The sequence below is a fragment of the Mustela nivalis genome, assembly GCF_964662115.1.
Source record: "Mustela nivalis genome assembly, chromosome: 2".
NCBI classification, from domain to species: Eukaryota; Metazoa; Chordata; class Mammalia; order Carnivora; family Mustelidae; genus Mustela; species Mustela nivalis.
The window spans coordinates 27,316,403-27,335,017 of record NC_139021.1 but is presented as its reverse complement, the minus strand read 5'-3'; the positions used below and the strand labels follow the sequence as shown (position 1 = coordinate 27,335,017).

Below are 18,615 nucleotides of genomic sequence, written 5' to 3'. Positions count from 1 at the left end.
AATCCAGGAATGAAGGTGTAGAAGCAATAGTGTCTCCATTTTCCATTAGCTCCAGTAACCCACTGGGAAAATGTGCTTTCAATCCATCAACTCCATGCTCTATAATCAGAGGATCTAGTCCCAAAGCAGGGGGCACTCTTTCCAGAAGATAGTAAGGTTCAAGTGCACTGCCACTACAACTGCGATCTGGAAATTTTGAATGCCTGGCTTCCAGAGACCAGCAAGGGAGAAATCAAAACAATTATGCTATTATGCTTATAGAGATGTTTTATCCAGATAAACAGGAGGTTTTTTGTTTGTTTTTGTTTTGTTTTGTTTTGTTTTTTTTAAACACAATGGGAACACACACACACAAATACTGGCAAGATCCTACTTCGAAAGCAGTTGGTGTTACCTTGCCAAATTGTGAATGTCAATGAGCATGTACGACAATCCCTTTCCCTATGAGACATTCATCGCGAAGTTGTCAGACATCAGAGTAACAAACATTTGGGTCATGGTCCCAGATTACAAAACCATAGAGATGAAAATGAGATAGGAAAACTTAGACTGAATAGTGGAGGGAAAGGAAGTGAACAGCAGTTATGGCACAAACTGCAGTGGTGGGGGTATAATTTATCCAACTAACCTCCTTCTAAATTTCACCTAGAGGCCATGAAAGAACTGCTGTACAAATATAAATGAAGAAGGGAATCTGTTATGTGCAAGAGGTGAACTATGGAAGCCACAGAGGTATGTTACTCAGCTGTCTATTTAAAAGGGAATCTGCTGTGAGAAATGTGGTTAGCTGATAGCCATACGCTGCTGCACCGCTGAAATCTGCCATTAATCCTCATGCTAATGTCACACCATTTCCAGGATGCTCCCAGCCAATGACTGAATGAGGGTACTAGAAATGGTGATTCATTCACATCATGGGATTGCTCTAATGGACAGAGATGCTTTGGAGCTCTGCAAAGGCCTTGCTAAGATGCTTTCAGAGTTGCACTGCAGTTTAAAGCTTTGTCTGCCATCATTTTCCCTTACCCCTTTGCTTTTACCAGTGTCAACCTTGTATCATGATCTGAAAAGGTGGTTCCTCGTTGATTCCTGCTCCCTTTCCCCTTAAACTCGAACAAGTATTTCCCTAACAAATCTCTTATATTTCCTATTCTGTCTCAGCATCTGCTTCTTGAAGGAGCCAAACAGCTATCCAGAGATACTAAGGGTCATGATAACATCCCTAGAATGTGAATAACTGGCTCAGGAACTTAGGAAAATCAAGAAAATTCATTTTTATTAGGGGAAGATCACAGAGACAAAAAGAGACATAGGTTTCCTTGTATATTATATTATTTCTTGATGTACCTAGTAGGACTCAGCTAACCCAACTCCTCCGTGACTCAGCTAACCCAACTCCTCCGTAATTTGAGGTTACAAAGTGTTAATGTATCAATAGCTTATTTATTAAAAAATAAACAAAATATCACGGGTCACCTGGGTTGCTCAGCCAGTTAAGGGTCGGCCTTAGGCTCAGATCATGATCTTACTATCCTGGGATAAAGGCCCACTGTTAGGGCGCCACTTGCCAGTCCAGCCGGAGAACAACACCTGAAAGTAGGGCTGGGAGGTTTAAGGAAAAGAGAGAGAGAGAGACAGCGGGCTCAGGAGGACTACTCCATCTCAGGTGAGTAGCAACTTTATTTCTTCAGGTAACCACTTTTATACAGCTTCAGCACAATGTTGGTATCAATACTCAATCATAATCGTCAGTGAAAAATGAGTCAGACAGGGTGTTAAACAGACTTTTGTGATAATCTTAAGGTTCCAAGAATGTGTATTTTCTCAAGACAAGTCATAAGTGAATCCCGTAAAACTACGCAAATGCTATTTTCACCCTGAATAGCCTTTCAGAGTCAAGCCATGCGAGCGTCCCCGCTGGACTTGCTCCAAGTTCCCTTGGCACACAAGGGCGTCCCCAAGTGTGTCCCAAGTTCACTTCTTATCCAGGCTTCCAGAGCCATAACAACGCAAACAGCTCCCAACAGCCCACATTCGGCTCTCTACTCATTGGGGAGTATGCTTTTCTCTCTCATTCTCCCTCTGTGCTCTCTTCCTCTCTCTCTCTCAAATAAATAAATAAAATCTTAAAAAAAATAAATAAAGGTCAAACATTGCATAATTTCTCAGGTTTTTTTAGTTGGTTTTTTTTTCATTTTTTGGCCTAGAAAAATGGGGAAATAAAGTCATATTTAATAGAGTTATAGAAAGGTATTCTGGAATATTTTAGACCATAGAGGACATCTGCTGTAGATAAACAGTTTTCAGTGAAATTTATCATTGTGAATTAAACCCAATATTACTTTATAATTTTAAGGATTATTTTAGACTTTTAGTTTAGGCTGAATAATTTAGTGGCCCATTGACCACTTCCTTAAACAGCTTATGTATAGTTTATAGTTTAGAGACCCTGAATTTGTCTCACTTTGAGTATTTGGCTAAATATTGTTGTATTCTTTTTTTAATTTTCTACTTTAGATTTCAAACACTGGAGGATAATTATTTTATTATAAAGAGCATAATATTTCTTACTAAAAAGAAATAATCTCCATCTTTATAAAATCCCCACTTAATCCCTACCTTTATAAAAAATGAGACAAACCATTAGAGACTAAGGACTCTGAGAAACAATCTGAGGGTTTTGGAGGGGGGGGTGGGGGCTGGGAGGTCTGGTGGTGGCTATTACAGAGGGCTCCTATTGCAAGGAGCACTGGGTGTGTTGCATAAAAAATGAATCTTGGAACACTGAAAAAAATTAAATTTAAAAAATGGGATACTTTTTAAATTATACTGCTTGGTTTCTACTGCTCAAGCCCTTAAAATTTGTCATTATCACAGTCACTTTTTTTTTTTTTTTTTGTATTCATAAAATCCAGTAAGGTCTATCAGTGATTTTCAATTATTATTTAATTGTTAAAACCAATGAATTATGAATGTAAGTGGTAATCCTAAATCTTTATTTCTACATTCTGGGACTCAATACTTGAAGACAAGCTATTCTCCAACTAATATTATTTTTAAAAAGTAATTCATATATATTTAAGCTATACACGGAAATTTTCTGATTATAATTAGGGTTATCAATATCCCCTTTATAAATTAAAGCCATGCCAATATGAAAATCCTAATAAAATTTAGTAGAGCTAGAAAACAAGGAGTTAGGGATTTGTTGAAGTCTCCAGCTACACTTGTATACTTCTATATTTCTCTAGTTCTAGTTCATCAGATTTTGCTTCAAAAATTCTGAGTCTGTTGCTTGGTGAATATACAATTAGTATCCTTACATCTTCATGGTGAATTAATCATTTTACCAGAATACTTTATTCCTTTTTGTCTCTAATTCTGAGGTTTACTTCTTTAGACAGTAACACATGTACTCTTGGATTTATTTGCTTAATATTTGTATGGAGTCTCTTTTACCATCCTTTTGCTTTAAATATATCTTTGTTAGTGAATTTGAAATCTCTTTACATAGGATGCAGTCTGTTCATATTTTTTTCTCTACTCTGCCAATCTCTCTTTGATTTGATATTTGGACCTTTTCTATTTAGGACAATTATTAATAGGTTGGCTCTTAAATGTGTTATTTTACTGTTACTTTATCATCTCTTGTTTCTTCTGATCTTTTTTTCTTGCCTTCCTGAGTTGTTAAACAGTTCTGGTGTTTTAAAATATACTCCTTTTCATGCTGTCCTTACTAGTTGCCTTCAGTATTACAATATACATATTTGATTTATTACAATCTACTTGTATGGATAATGTATACAAGCTCCATTTAAGTTTCTCTGCTGTCCTCACTCTTAAATATCATAACTTCATCATAATCATTAAATATGATGTATAAAACCTATGAGGAAAAGGCTACTAATTGTATGTATATGTGTTTCTGCTGTTTCTGTTCTTTTTTTCTTCTGGATGCTTCAAAATTCTCTCATCAATTCCTTTCTGCTTCAATAACTTCCTTCAGCCAATCTATAAAAGAAGGTGTGCTAGTGACAAATATTTACTTAGTTTTCATTGGTCTGAGAATGTTTTTACTTACTTTGTATTCCTGAAGGATAGTTTTGATGGTTATAGAATTCATAACTGACAGCTCTATTCTTCCAACACTTTTCATTTTGTACAGAAAATTTGTTCTGACCTCTATGGCTTTCAATGAGAAAACAGTTGTCATTAGATTCAATATTTTCATTTAAGCAATACATCACTTCTCTCACTGTACTGATTTTTTATTTGTCCTTTATTTTAAAAAATAAAATTAGTATGTGTCTTGGAATTCTTTGGGTATTTACTGTTTGAAATATGTTCAGCTTTTGAATCTGTAGGTTTGTGTCTTTCACCAAATTTGTGAAATATTCCACTATTCCTTCTGTGAATACTCCATTAGCCCCAATTTCTTTCTCCTATTCTTCTGGGTCTTCAATGATATAAATGCTGGATCTTTTCCCATAGATACTTGACTGTCTGTTCATTGTTTTTGTTTGTTTGTTTGTTTGTTTGTTCGTTTGTTTTTTCCAATCTACATTTCTTTGTTTTTCAGTTTGGATAAATCTATTGATCTGTCCCTCACGTTCCTCTGGCATCATAGTCTACTATTGAGCACATCTAAAAACTTATTTTTTTCTCTCATTTAATGTTTAGTTCTTTACTTTTTACTTGTTATTTTTATATCCTTCCTAATACTTTCTTATTTTTTGTTTCAAGGTAATTGACCATAAAAACACTTACACTAAAACTGCTTTAAATTTTTGTCAGATAAATCAAACACCTCATTCCTTTTAATTTTTATTTCAGTTCACTGTCCTTTCTTAATCAAGTTGTGATTATTTTGGTTCTTAGTATAAGGAAAGATTTTTTAAAATTATATACTGGGCATTCATCTACCATGTTAGGAGACTCTTGGTCCTATTTAAATATTTATTATGGTAGACACCATCCTGTTTTAATTTAGCATGCATGTTCCAGCCTCCTTTTGTTCACTGTGTTTTTAATGACAAAGTTTAGGACTTCTGCATGTTAGTTTTGGTCTCCTTGGTTTATCTAATGTCATTGCAGCTTTCACTAGTCAGTCTCTACTAGTATTACCTCAGGGAAAAGTAGGAGGTGATCTGGGGCAGTCATTTAGGTATCTAAGATTGAGGAGGAGAGTCTCGAACTACAAGGATGAAGAGACTTCCAGGACTAGATAACTGTGTTGGCCAGATCTACTCTAGCTCTGCTGGGAAGAAATGCTTGCTGGGATAGGTACATACTGTGGCAGTCCATCTGGCTAGTACTTCTCTGAGTCTATTTCAATTTTTTTGTTTAATTGCCTGAGATTCCAGTTAATATTATAAAATAATTATTTTTATAACATACTAATGCAATTACCTATGACTCTCTTCTCTGCCTAGATTTTTTTTTAAATTTTATTTATTTATTTATTTATTTGAGAGAGAGAGAAAGAAAGAGAGAAAACACAAGCAGGGGGAGAGAGAGGGACAAGCAGATTCTGCGCAATGAACACAGAGCCCACTGCAGAGCTGGATATCAGGACCCTTGGCCTAAACCAAGAGTCCCACACCCAACTGGCTGAGCCACCCGGGTGCCCCCCTCTGCCTAGATTTTTTTTTTTTTAATTCATCACAGATTTCAGAAGTTCCAACACTGTTACTTCAATTAATTTGCTTAAACTTAAAATATTTAGCTTCATCTTAAGAATAAAGTTTTTTCAAATCTATTAAAAACCTAGAGCTCAGGGACGCCTGGGTGGCTCAGTTGGTTAAGCAGCTGCCTTCGGCTCAGGTCATGATCCCAGCGTCCTGGGATCGAGTCCCGCATCGGGCTCCTTGCTCGGCAGGGAGCCTGCTTCTCCCTCTGCCTCTGCCTGCCATTCTGTCTGCCTGTGCTCGCTCTCTCCCCCTCTCTCTCTGATAAATAAATAAAATCTTAAAAAAAAAAAAAAAAAAAACCTAGAGCTCATTAATAGCTTTGCAGTTATTAAAAATGAAGTTCTAACTTTTTTCCTATGAACCTGACTTGTGATTGGGCACAAATGAAAGCATAAGCTTCATACAGAAAGACAAGTTTGAGATGATAACATAGTTAGATCACATAGTCATTCATTTTCTAAGAATGGTAGATAATGCAGTCTAGAGGGTAGGAATTCCCTGGAGTCAGGAAGATTAAATATTGACTCTTCCATCATCTGATTGCATAGATGTTACTTTTTTACATAATCTCTCTAGACCTCTTTCTTGCTGAATAATAAATAATAATATATACTTCTAATTAAGTATATCTTAAATGGTTAAATGTAGAACACTTCCTTTCATCAATTCTTAATACCATTAAGAAAACGTCTTAACCCTCCATGCTATATTTGTTCAGGTTATAACTTGCTCCATTATCAAATGATATGTGACTACATCACAATTTGAGAATAATGAACTGAGACACTGCTATTTATCTTGCCTCCTATGAATGCAAAGACATCAAATTTACAAGAGTCCTGAACTATTTGTGGTTGAAGAACTACAGGAAGTTTCACAGTTTCACAGGGAACTAATATTGCTGAGAAAAATAGTATCTCAGATGAATGTGAAGAGAAGCAAGTATTAGAGTAGTCACATTAAATCTAACTGCTCATCCTCATAACTGATCTTTTAAACTGTCTTTTGTAAAATAAGATTTATAGCTTTACAAGTCTTCCACTGTCTAAATATTGTTCACTTACAGAGAATTAATAATTTTTAATAATTAACCTCAATATAACTATTATATTTAGTGAGGTATCTTTAACTGATTGAAAAGAAATTAAATTGAATTAACGGTTGAAAGCTTTTCCTACTAGTTTAATGACCTTCTGCTAGTAGTTCTGGAGTTTAGTCAAATCATGTGTTAAATCAGAATACATGATCAAGACCATCCATTCTCCTCTCAATGCTGCTAAGGTTTTGTTTTTAAGACTAAAATAAATGTGAAATTTTACTTCCAATCATGTTTTTTTTTTTTTTTTTTTTTTGCAAAAACTGAATTCATTAAAGAAAAATTCATTCTACTATTCCAGATACTTACTATAGAAACTCTACTTCCATATTTCTTTTCTGATTCTTAGATGAAGTCTAATTTGGCAGACCACTGGGTAAATCATTAAATGAGCTGGAAAGACACTTTTCTTTCTAAAAGGCATCATTCATGCATATGTTTATTCGTTCAGTAAAATCCTGTGTATAGCTACTTTATACTAGAGGCCTTTTTATGTGCTTGGAATTCAGAAAAACATCAAATAAAATTCCTCTTCATGGTACTTACTCCCTAGTGGAAGAGACAGACATCAAACAGTAAATATATCTGTAAAATAGATTATGTTTTTAATAAATCATTTAGTATGACAAATAATTAAAATGTTTGAAACTTGTTAAGATTATTAAATATGCCGCAGTAAGAAGGTAACATCTGAACAAAGATTTGAAAGAGATGAGGTTGTAGCTAAATGGATAACTAGGAAAAGAATATTCTAGGCAAAGTGATATAATTAAGCAAAATCTCCAATGTTATTTATATTTTCAAAAAATATCAGTAGGATAGAAGTTGAAACATAGTAAACAAAATGGTACATTAATTAAGATGTCATGGGGTTAATGGAAGGGGACTATGATGGTTAACTTTGTGTGTCAACTTCAATGGATCATAGGGTTCCCAGATTTTTGGCTAACCATTATTTCTGAGTGTGTCTGTGAGGATGTTTCCAGATGAAGTTAGCTTTTGAACTGGTGGACTTGGTAAAGAGATTTGGCCTCCTTAGTTAGGTGGGCATCATCCAATCTACTGAGGACCTAAATAGACCAAAAAACAGAGGAAGGAAGAAATCTGCCCTTCCTGCCTGATTGCTCAAGTTCAGATATCAATCTTCTCCTGCCCTCAGTGCTCTTGGTTCTCAGGCCTCCACCATGGACTGGAAGCTACATCCGCTAGCCTGGTTTTCAGGCTTTAAGACTCCAACAAAATCACACCACCAGCATTCTTAGGTCTCCAAGAAACAGCAGATCATGGGACTTCTCATGTTTCAAAACTGCACAAGCCAATTCTTTATAATAAACATCTCTCTCTATATATCCTATTCATTCTGTTTTTCTAGAGAACAATGACTATAGAAGCATATCACTCCTCAGTCTTAAAGATGATTATGAGGACTTTATACTTTCTGTTCTTCTAAGTGAAATGGAAGATACTGGGATTTTGAGCAGGGAATAATATGACTTAAATTACCGATAATCATCTTAGGTTTTTTGGTTGTTTATTTTTAAAGAATGGATTGTAAGGAAACAAGAAAAAGAAGTAAGACCTGGTAGGAAATTATTTCAGTAAACTGCAGTAATCCAAGAGAAAGATAACCACATATAAGACCTGTATGTTAGGAGTGGAGTAGAGAAGTATGATTTTGGATATATCCCAAAGGTGTAGCCATTTGCATTTTCTGATATGTTGTATAGTAAGTATAAGAGAAAGATATGAGTCATTATGATACCAGGATCTTGGTTTGAGAAACTGGAGGCACAGAATTAGTCCCTTACAGAAATGGGGAAGGAACATGGAACTAAAATATTAGGAATATAGCAGCCCATCCACGTATATATAACCATGATTTTTTAATAGCAAATTGCAAGTATACTTTTTAGGAAGGAAAAAAGATTAATGCCTGAAAATTCCTTCCTTTGTGTTGTTTTAGAAAACTACCTTCACATCTAGCTGTAATATGTTTCCATGGCTTAGGGAGAAAAATGGTAAAAATTAATTTGATTGAAATTCCCACAATTTCAGACTGGAAGAAAGTAACTCAAAACTTCAAATCACCCCCCTACTTTTAAAGACAGATAACCTTATAATTCTTATAAAGTACTAGCAATGGACATAACTTTTCCATCAGGGATCCTAATTTTTTAAGTTAGCAATACCAGGTAAGGGGAACATTCAGAAGACTATCATCTTTACACAGGTGCCTGGAAGCAATGCGCAAGCACTAAATATTATTTGCTATTACATTTGCTCAGGTAGTACTCTCCACATGTCACAATATTACATTTATATGAAATGGTATTACAGATATTGCTCCCTGTAATAAATTACAAAGAATGGGGGGAATCTACCTAGAACTTGATAAGTAACATAATTCAATTCTATGCATACTATATAATTACAATAAATGTAAGGAGTTACATAGCTGTTAAAATAAAATTTGTATAAATGTCCAAATAAAACTTTCTCAAATTTATAATGAACATATTTGCTGCCATTAACATAATTTTATATCACTTATTAAGCTTGAACTAGATTCACACAACTGTTTTTTCTACACTTCTTGTTAACAGTCTCTTGAATACCTTGAGAATCACCACTGATGAGAATTTTTTTGTTTTATAATAGGTTATAAAAGGTTTAAAGCCATTTTTACAGCCATTCTAATGTGTGCAATGCAATTTATATTTAAATACTTTATTCTTTTCTTTCATTAACAAATGTAATATTGGTATTTCTTGTAATAATTATAAGGGCTATAATATGAAACATTTGAAAACAATGGTGAAGGTTTAATTTTTAGAATGCATATGTATTGGCTAGCTCATGATGCCATTTAGATGCTGCTAATAGTACATCAGCTGCAAATGAAGAGAAAAAGCTCCCATGAGTGAGACAGTATCTAAACTGATGCTTGCAATGCACCTGCCAGATGTCTAGCCCAGCTCTAGTGCTTCTATATTCTATATCTTAGGTACTGTACTATGCTTCTTGGGCACTTGGAATAAGAGTCCCATTGTCTACTATGGGCAGCACCACACTCTCCAGCTGGTTACTAAGACAAGTGGCTACATTTTGCATTTAAAACCTATGTGGGGAGCATCAGAAGCAGTTCATCATTTTTGTTGTCTGGCTGCCTGTGGGGATTGCAGGATATGCCTGTGGGGATTGCAGGATATGCTGTTGTCATTCAGGCAACCTGCTGAGTAGCTGCACAAAATGGTAGTAGAGGCTGGAAGCAAACTATCTAGGAGTTTCAGCAAGCCCTAGGCTTGTTCAGATGCCACAAAGGAAAAAAACAAATATATCTATATCTATATCTATATCTATATATAGATATAGATATAGATATATCTCATGGAAATATTCAGATGCCACAAATATATATAAATATAAATATATATTATATATATAAAAATATATATATTTGTGATATATATATGTATATATCTCAATCTCATGGAAATGATTCATTAATCAGCAGTGTGACACAGCACAAAGGAGATTTGAATTAGAGATTAAAGACTTGTGTCATTCTGAAATATTCTCTTTTGTCCCCATTATATTGCAATCTTACTGTAATTTAAAAAAATATAGTACAGGTACAGTATAGAGTACAAATATAGTACAGGTACAGGCCAGCTAAGGTTACTTTAAAATCTGATGTAGGCTATAACAAATATTGAAATTCAGGATGAGAAAAAAAGTATACACATTGAAGAAATTTAATAAGCACATATTTATATATGAAAAGTGAAAGAATACTGTTAATAGAAAAAAAGAATGGTCATCATATTTTATTAATTATTATAATATTGAAATTACTCTTAATATGTACATTTTAATAAAAGTTGATGTATATACCACTATAAAGCTATCACCATCAATTAACCAAAATAAATAAAAGGAGTAACAGCAAGGATGTGGAGCAACTGGTACTCTTATACACACACTGAAGATTTCAAAATGGCACAATCACTTTGAAAAACAATTTGGTGATTCTTAAAATATTAAACATACCACATGACCTAGCCATTCCACTCCCAAGTATTTACCCAAGATAAATGAAAGCATATGTTCATTAAACAAAAAAACTCACAATAAATAGAAGATTTATTTGTAATAACACCAAATTGGAAACAAACCAAATATCAATCAACAGGTAAATGGATAAATAATGATATATTCAAAAAAGGGAAAACCAGTCTGCAGTAAAAAGCAGTAAACTAGTGATGCATATAGCCACATGGAGATACCACAAAACAAGTACACTGCGCAATAAGCTAGATTTAAGTAAGACTACATACTGAAGGATTAGATTATTATAGAATTCCAGAAAATATAAACTAACCTCTCATGACTGAAATCAGAACAGTGGTTGTCTGAGATAGGAGAACAAGACAGAAACTGAGGAGTGAGGATATTTAAAAAGAACACAGGGAAATTCTGAGGTGATTTTATGTTAATTAGCTTGATTAATTTTTCTGGGAATATGACACAACTCATTAAGAAGTAAAGTTTAAATATGTGAACTGCTTCGTGTCAAGATGCCTTAACAAAGATATGAAAACATGGCTTGGAAATAAAAAAAACTTTCCGTAATGCCAAGGGATAAATGGTAATGTGATCTCCCTCCAAAAACAAATACAAAAACCACCGGGAGGGGGAAAGTTAGACATTGGACAGTGTCCAGAAAACAAAAGAAGTTGGATAATTGTTTATTGTTAAAAACAAGTACAACTACATGAGGTATTTATTGCAAATTCATGATTTACTGGCTTGAGGGAACCATTTAATCTCCAAGGAAAACAAAACAGTAGTAGTAGGAAAAGCCACAGCCTTACCTACTAAAGGTATCCCAGGTCAGACTGAGGGTTTGGAAAGCAGTATGAAGGGTTGGTTATGCAAAATTCCTGTCTGTGAGAGAATCCCAGAAACAGTGAAAACCAAATTAGAGTACAATCTTCCCAAAATATCTGATTGAAAACTAAATTATGCATGTATGAGGGGCATCTCTATCTCCTTGGTTTTTTTTTTTTAAAAAAAAAAAGGAAAAGAAAAGATAAAAAAAAAAGGCCAAAGAGAGTTTATTCTTGAAAGTGAGAATCAGTCTGTCAGATTGTTGATTCCCTTAACTGACTATATCCTCAAAGATTCACAGCTTAGGTGGCAGAAATGTGACGCTGAATGGCTTTGGAGTGGAGTGCAGATTCCGGAGGAAAGAAAGCATCTGAAAATAAGGGAGCAATCTCAGAAGCAAAGAAATCACGGAGTGGGTAAGTCCCATCTCTGTCTAGATCTTCAGCTGAGCAGCAATTATTTCAAGAATAAGGAAAACATCCAATGGACAGATTTAAAAAAAAAGCTGTTAGCAATAGGAAGCCATAATATTAAAGCGGAGATCACAGCAGCTGCATATCACAGGAGAGATAAAGTTTGCCGTTTGAAGCCAAGCTAGAAATAAAACATACTAGAAATAAAAGATAATAATTCACAGAACATGACAGAATATAGAGTTGCTACAATACATTGTCTATAATGTCCAGTTTTCCACCAAATATTGCTAGACATGCAATGACACAGAAGAGTATAACCCAAACTCCAGAAAAGATCTGACAGGAAAACTGACTTATAGTCAGTTGTTGGGTTGGATGTTGGATTAAGCAGATGATGACTTTAAAGGAGCTAATTTAAATTTACAGGGTAAATGAAAATAAATCAGAGACTTAAAGGATAATGTACTACTAGTTGGGGGGGAGTAGAGAATCTCAACAGCAGTTTAAACACGACTTTTTAAAAGGAAATCCTAGAGCCGAGAAATTTACTAACTGAAATAAAAATGCTGCTAAAGGATTCAGCATCAGATTAGAAATAGCAAAATAATCAGTGAACTTGTATATCATTAGAAATTACAAAATCTGAAGACTAGAAAGAAAAGGGTAATACTGCATACAATAAATTGCATCATGTTTCTTTCCGTTCTACTTTCTGGTAAGTTTGGGTAGAATATACATGATTTCTTCTTAAAATGGAGATTTCATCAGTGAAGCCATCTGGGTCTAACAGTTTGTATGGGTGCGTGTTTGCAAGTGAGCATCTGTAAGCCCATGTATTATTACGTGAAGGTTTTTTTAATTAAAATTTTTAGTATCTTACTATGTATAAAGTTATTCAGCTACCTATTTTTTTCTTGAGAAACCTTCAGTAGCTTGTGTCTTTCAAGGAATTTATTCATTTCATCTAAGATAGCATTTTTGTTAGCATGAAGTCACATAATATTCTCTCATAGTCTTCTTGATATCTGTAGAATCCATATAGATGTTCTCCCTTTTTCCTAATATTGATAATTTCTCCCTCTCTTTCTCTTCTTACCACTGCAGCTGAAGATATATTCTTTATTTCTTTATGTTCTTTATTATTCTTTATTTTTTCTTCCTCCTGCTTGCTTTGGGTTTAATTTGCTTTTTGTTTTTTGTTTGAGGGATATTACAGTTTTGATTTGAGACCATTCTTCTTTTCTATTATAAGTATTTAAAGATGAAAAACATCCCCTGAAACAGTGATTTATTTAATTCTACAGATTTTCATGTGTTTTTAAAAATTTTTATTCAACTAAAATATTTAAACCAAATTTAATATTTCAATACACAATACATTTTGAATGCACTGCAGGTAACTTTCTAAGATAAACAGAGCATTTTATATTTTGATTAGGATTGCATTGTCAAATCTTACTAAGCAATATATAATAAATATTAAATATACATTAACTCAGTATACATTGAGCTTTTTATTGTACATAAATATTATGTTGATTACAAAAATATAAATGTATGGAATTTGTAGGGAAAGTCATGGGAATGAAGAGTTTATCCTGCAGGATAGAGTGAAAAAAAGTACTATTTGTGCCAGAACCCAAAGAAAGACCAACCTTTAAGTGATGTGAAAAGGAGTAACAGCGATGAAAGACACATTATTATTATTATATGAAAGACACAGTATTATTATGCACAACGATCTAAGAACCAGGAGTATGTCATGGGATTCAGAGAGTGGAGGTGCAATAATAAGTGTTTCACATTTTGCAATTTGGCAGTGATGTACAATAAGAAAAGCTGATAGCTTGCTGATTGCACATAGCCATGTGGAACTGTGGCTGCTCTTAATGGGAATTACTCAAAAGAAAGATCAGAGATAAATACAAGAATTGGAAAGGAGCCAGGAGAGAATGCAACATATGAAACAATCTTTAGAAACACAGGCTAGAAGCAGGAGATAAAGACTGCACAATGTTGAAAAGTGGTGTGGGATTAAGGAAAGCAGGGTAGTATGGTTAGGAATGAGGTTACTTGAATATGTACATAGGTTAAAGATAGAAAGTGAGTGGAAAAAGCAGTGGAAGTACATAGCAAATAGACAAGGCAAATGCCTGAGGAGCAGAGCCCAGGAAACCTTAATTGGAAATGTAATCCAGGGGGTAAGTGAGTAACTGCTTCAACAGTAAGGTATCCCATACCCTAAAACTGAAAGAAATGTAGATAAAAAGAGAGACTAATGTTCTCAGTGAAGCAGGAAGAAGAATTAGAAAGGTGATGAGGCCTTAATTAGTAGTACAGAGGTATACAGAAGAGACAACTACCTGTGAACAAAAAATATGATTTATAAGTCACGCTAAGCACCAGAAATAAGATAGCTCTCCATGATATAATGATATCTTTCCCATGGCATAATTTTGTTTCCTCAAAGAAGATGCTAATTACATTAATAATAATCACCTATAAACTGCCTACTGTTGGCATATGCTGTTTGAAGCTCATAGATTAGTGAATTGAACTCTCACAAAATTCCCATAAGGTAGGTAGTACTAATTATACTAAGACTGTACATGAAAAAAACTAAACTGTGGGGAACAAAAGGCAAAGTTGTTTGCATCAAGTCTCACTGCTGGTAAGTAAAAAGGTTGGGCTTTGAACCCAGGCATTTTGACTTCACAGTCTCCACACAATCACTGAATTATACTGCTACTCCCTGAACCAAAGCAAATGTCTTTCCCTAAAAAATTTATTAAACTGAAGCGTGGTATACTTTTAAAGATTTAACCTAAGATCTTATAGTTCAGACTATTTCTAATATATAAGAATTTTTAATGGTTATTTGACTTAATATCTAAGACTATATTATACTTACCCATAAAGTTGATTTGTTTAGTAAAAGCTATGAGGAAATTGAGATTTATTTATAATTATTTTATCTTAATAGGAGTGTGGTATAGAATGACCTTTGTATACTAACACTGTGTTCTCCTATGGACTTGGTATAATAATTCTTATTAGAAATGATAAAAAAAGGTAGAAATAATTTCGAAAGAAGTACTACCATTTAATTAATGGAGGATGTCATCTAAAATGCAAAAATATCATATGCCTGTTAAGTACTAATTTTGATCAAGCTAAATCTAAATTCTGGTAATCAACAGATGAATTTTTTCTGAAGCTGACCTCTATGTTTACAAATATATAAAATAAAGACACATATTGCTTTTTCTTTTGTACATTTTATATCTATTTCTTATTTTTACTTAATGGTTCTTTTTTATGTTTCATACCATCAAAAATAACAACCCTGGGGGAGGAATTTGTGAAACTCTGCAGGACCTGTTGAATAAATCTGCCTTATAATAGATTACTTCCCACAGAGATTGAAGTTGAGAAACACAAAATGATAAAAAATTTTAAGGTTGTCACAAAAGTGAACATCTAAATAAAAAAGCTCATCCATACCCATCAAGCCAACTTTCTTACAAAAAATAAAATACTTTGACAAATAATGTGATAAAATGCCAAAGTAACAAATTGTTATTTTATTTAAAGAATAGTAATAGACCACTACAGTTAGCTTCCTTGCCCAAGATAAGAGAAGGACAGATGATGAGTTGGTTATAACTATTTTTACCCTCTAGTTTCATTCTCCATGTCCAAATGTGCATTACTATGTCTTGTACTACATAATTTACTGATCATCACAATCAAGTGAATTATTACATTATTACTATTGCTTCACTATAGCCTTTTCTTTTACATGTGAACTTCCTGAATGGTCAATCTATATCTTTTTTTTCATTCCTGGATACATTTTTCACTCTCCCTCTCCCAAAGAGACAGAAATGAGTTGATCATAAAATGCACTATTTCAGAGTCACTTTCTTCCTCTGTATATCTTGGCGTCTAGGAATTCCAAGTTACCTAGAAGAAAGAGAACTAAGAAAATTGTCAAGACCTATTGATACACATTCAACCTCAGCAAAAACTGCCTTTGCTAGTGAAGCAGAGTGAATCCTTCTCAGTTCCATCCTACCTCATTGTCAGGAAGCCCACATGGAGGGGTAGAAGAAAATATTTCCTCCTCACTCTAAGCAAATGAGTGAAGGATCCTCAATAGACTTAAATTCCTTATTCTGAACCTCAGGATTATGAGTGTCACAGGAATAGGGACAAAGTTTTTGCTTGCTTTCCAAAAGTAATCTAGAAATAAGAAGATGGCTTTCGCTGGTAGAAAAACAAACAAACCAACCCTGAGAGCTACAGCTGAAAAAACTGCCATCGTAACTACTGTGGGCAGGATTAAATGTTTCCAGTAAGTCATATGAAGGGCCTGCTAAATGGAGCTGGTCTGGAATTCTGAGTCTCTCTTCAAGTGAGCTAGTAGGAGGTAGATGTTCTAACGAACAGAAGAAAACATAGAAGCCCAGAAGCCAGGTGGAAGTCAAATCAAGCACATTGAGAGGACCTCAGCTGTTGTAGGAAAATGCAGATGCAGGAATCCGGAAGGAAATTTTTATGGCATACAAAATTACCCCATAAGGAAATTACCCCCCAAACTGAACATCCTCCACATCAAAGGTAATCAAATCCAGATTTTAACTGGGTTAAACTTAAACCAAGTAAGAACTTTTTTTATCTCCCCCCCCCCCCCGCCCCGCGCACAAGAGTCAGATGCTTAACTGACTGAGCCACTCAGATGCCCCAGATCTTTCTTTTCTTTTATCTCTACTCCATTTCCCTTGGGTCTAGTGATGCTCAAAGCAGTATATGCAGTAAAAAAATGGACTATACAATATAGACTAGAAAGTAAGAAAAGCAGGCTCCCCTTAATCCCTCTGTTACTAAAGATTTTCAAACATGAAGATTCCCTGTACTGTTAGAATGGAGAATCTTTAATAGAAAACACTGAGATTCTGCTATATTGATATAAGTATTTTTCCATTACCTGAAGAATAAAAAATAAAGAGTAAGAGTACCTATTCAAGATTTCATACAAGAACCAGGAAAGAATTCATTAAGAGAACAATCTATGGGAGAAGTGAAAGAATACTGGTTTTCTGCTTGCAGTCAGCAAGTCCAGTTTTTTCAATGAGATAGTTATAATTACATTAAAAATCATCAGAGTTAAGTAATTTCAAATGTCCAAACAGAAACAAAAACTCACACTTGCTTCAAACTTAGGTTTGTAAGATAATTCACTTTTGGTCTATTTTCCTGGGCATGACCTGGTCACAGATTCAACTCTTCATGGGGTGACTTTTACTTCTCTTAATCTCTGAGGTTATGGGCAGTAATGCTGTCCAAATATGGATTTTACTAATATTATTTTGGCAAATATTCTGTATATTATTCTGATTGGTGGGCCTTCTCCAATTCCAGTAAGCATTTTACAAACTAGCAAGCTTGCAAAGACTGTCATACACGATGTAAAACAGAAATTGCCTTCCTTTTATCCCTTTCTCTTGTTTAAATTTATAGAATTAATCTCCAGGGAACAAGCCTGTGTTAATCATATGGTGTCCCACTCTCTCCTATAAATTTTCCTGTCCTCCTTTTCTAAGATAAAGATTGTAAAATGGTACAGAGTTACATTCAGTCTCAGAGTTTTGTTAAGCATTAAATGAAATAACAGTATCTAAAAGTGTAGACCACTACTTGAAAAACAGTAAGCTGTCAATAAATGTGAAATATTATTACCAGTATTATTTTTATTAGTACTATTATTGTTGACAAATAGGACATGCTCATAGATTCTTAATATTTTATCTGAACTTCATGGAATTGTATCTTTAAAATCCCTTTAATGGTAGCAAATCCAGGAAACTAAATATATCTAGGACTTCCTATTGAAAAGAGAAGCAAAATAGAATTCACAATAACCATACATTTGTATTACCTTGATTTTCTGATGTACACAATTCTGCTTTGATTTTCCCCATAGCTATGACATAGGGTCTTCTGAAAATTAGAGATAATATATGTTAAGTACATTGCCAGGCTCATACTCTGAACTCAATAAATGGTAACTTCTCTATATTTATCATTTCTTCTAGTTCTCCTAAATAATGTTAGTATTTGTACATTCATTTCATAAGGACCAATTTATATTCCAAATTTATGTATTCCTTCCTGAATGTAACTATGACCTCATATTTGGTTCCTTAATTTTCTCTGATTATTAGAATAGTTAATTACATGTTGCTGTTTCTGTATGTGTTAATTAATTGTTATTGGAATTCCTGACTCTCCAGCATCTTCTTTTTTATGTTGTTGTCCCATTTTCATGGTCCAAGTTTTACGTGATTTAGATATACAGCGTCAAGTCTTGCTAAATCCTGAGACAATATGAAGCAAAAGGTCCATCTTTTTAATTGCCAAACTTAATGTAACTGTATATAGCTTGCCTTAATGCAAAGCAACATTTCATACTGTGTTTCTATTGGTGTACAAATATTCACACAATCTCAATAGCAAGTGC

The 18,615-nt window shown here is 34.0% G+C and overlaps 1 long non-coding RNA gene across 1 annotated transcript in view; it reads right to left on the bottom strand.

The window, feature by feature from the left end:
- The window catches only part of LOC309859413, a 169,083-nt gene that overhangs the window by 111,540 nt on the left and 38,928 nt on the right, over positions 1 to 18,615 (bottom strand). Inside the window, exon 2 of the long non-coding RNA XR_014308675.1 lies at positions 18,034 to 18,095. This is a non-coding gene — a long non-coding RNA (uncharacterized lncRNA). The remainder of the gene's footprint in view (positions 1 to 18,033; positions 18,096 to 18,615) is intronic.